The 1,706-nt window shown below is 33.9% G+C and overlaps 1 non-coding gene across 1 annotated transcript; it reads left to right on the top strand.

Moving 5' to 3' along the window:
- The first annotated feature begins 305 nt into the window (after positions 1–305).
- Positions 306–413, top strand: LOC112724643 (small nucleolar RNA R71). The gene has a single exon (XR_003163798.1). It is a non-coding gene; the product is annotated as a small nucleolar RNA R71 (small nucleolar RNA).
- Positions 414–1,706: the final 1,293 nt, after the last annotated feature.

Here is a 1,706-nt window from a genome sequence, read left to right as displayed (position 1 = left end):
GCAGCTTGCATTCCATGCAGACTCTGAGAAATCATATTGACTTGCTGAGTCAATATTTTATTCTGAGCCAATATGGCATTCAGAGTATCAACTTCAAGAACTCCCTTCTTCATAGGCGTCCCATTACTCATAGGATTCCTTTCAGAAGTGTACATGAACTGGTTATTAGCAACCATGTCAATGAGTTCTTGAGCTTCTGCAGGCGTTTTCTTTAGGTGAATGGATCCACCTGCAGAAGTGTCCAGTGACATCTTTGATAGCTCAGATATACCATCATAGAATATATCCAGGATGGTCCATTCTGAAAGCATGTCAGAAGGACACTTTTTGGTCAACTGTTTGTATCTTTCCCAAGCTTCATAGAGGGATTCACCTTCTTTCTGTCTGAAGGTTTGAACATCAGCTCTAAGCTTGCTCAGCTTTTGAGGAGGAAAGTACTTGGCTAAGAAAGCCGTGACCAGCTTATCCCAAGAGTTCAGGCTGTCTTTGGGTTGAGAATCCAACCATAATCTAGCTCTGTCTCTTACAGCAAAAGGGAAAAGCATGAGCCTGTAGACTTCAGGATCTACTCCATTAGTCTTAACAGTATCACATATCTGCAAGAATTCAGTTAAGAACTGAAAAGGATCTTCAGATGGAAGTCCATGAAACTTGCAGTTCTGCTGCATCAGAGAAACTAATTGAGGTTTCAGCTCAAAGTTGTTTGCTCCAATGGCAGGAATGGAGATGCTTCTTCCATGTAAATTGGAATTAGGTGCAGTAAAGTCACCAAGCATCCTCCTTTCATTATTATTATTTTCGCCTGCCATCTCCTCTGCCTGTTCGAAAATTTCTGAAAGGTTATCTCTGGATTGTTGTATTTTAGCTTCTCTTAATTTTCTCTTCAGAGTTCTTTCAGGTTCTGGATCTGCTTCCACAAGAATGTTCTTATCCTTGCTCCTGCTCATATGACAAGGAAGAATGGCCAGAAAAATGATAATAATAATAATAATAGAGATCCTTTATACCTCAGTGTAGGGATCCCTTTGTAGGTAGAAGAAGAGGGGGAGATAAAGGATGTGATGTAAAGGAAGAAACACAACTGTGAGGATTGGAATGTGAGATGAGATGTTAGGACATGAATGAATAAATAGAATGAGATGGGGGAGGAAGGGAATTTTCGAAAATTATGTTGAAAAAGAGTTAGTGATTTTTGAAAATAGTTTTTGAAAATTGTTAGTATTTTTCGAAAATTTTTGAAATAAAAAATAAAAAATAAAAATAATTAGTTAATTAAAAAGAAATTTTTGAAAAAGAGGGAGATATTTTCGAAAATTAGAGAGAGAGAGTTAGTTAGGTAGTTTTGAAAAAGTTAAGAAGCAAACAAAAAGTTAGTTAGTTAGTTGAAACAAATTTTTGAAAAGATAAGAGGTTAGGAAGTTAGAAAAGATATTTTGAAAAGATATTTTGAAAAAGATAAGATAAGAAGATATTTTGAAAAGATATGATAGGAATTAGTTTTGAAAAAGATTTGATTTTTAAAATCACAATTAATGACTTGATTCATAAGAAATCACAAGATATGATTCTAGAACTTAAAGTTTGAATCTTTCTTAAGAAGCAAGTAACAAACTTCAAATTTTTGAATCAAAACATTAATTGTTTATGTTATTTTCGAAAATTTGATTTAAAAATAAGAAAAAGATTTTTGAAAAATATTTTTGGAA

Source organism: Arachis hypogaea, chromosome 11 (genome assembly GCF_003086295.3).
Source record: "Arachis hypogaea cultivar Tifrunner chromosome 11, arahy.Tifrunner.gnm2.J5K5, whole genome shotgun sequence".
Lineage (NCBI taxonomy): Eukaryota > Viridiplantae > Streptophyta > Magnoliopsida > Fabales > Fabaceae > Arachis > Arachis hypogaea.
The sequence above is the reverse complement of the archived record's forward strand: the minus strand, read 5'-3'. Positions and strand labels throughout refer to the sequence as shown.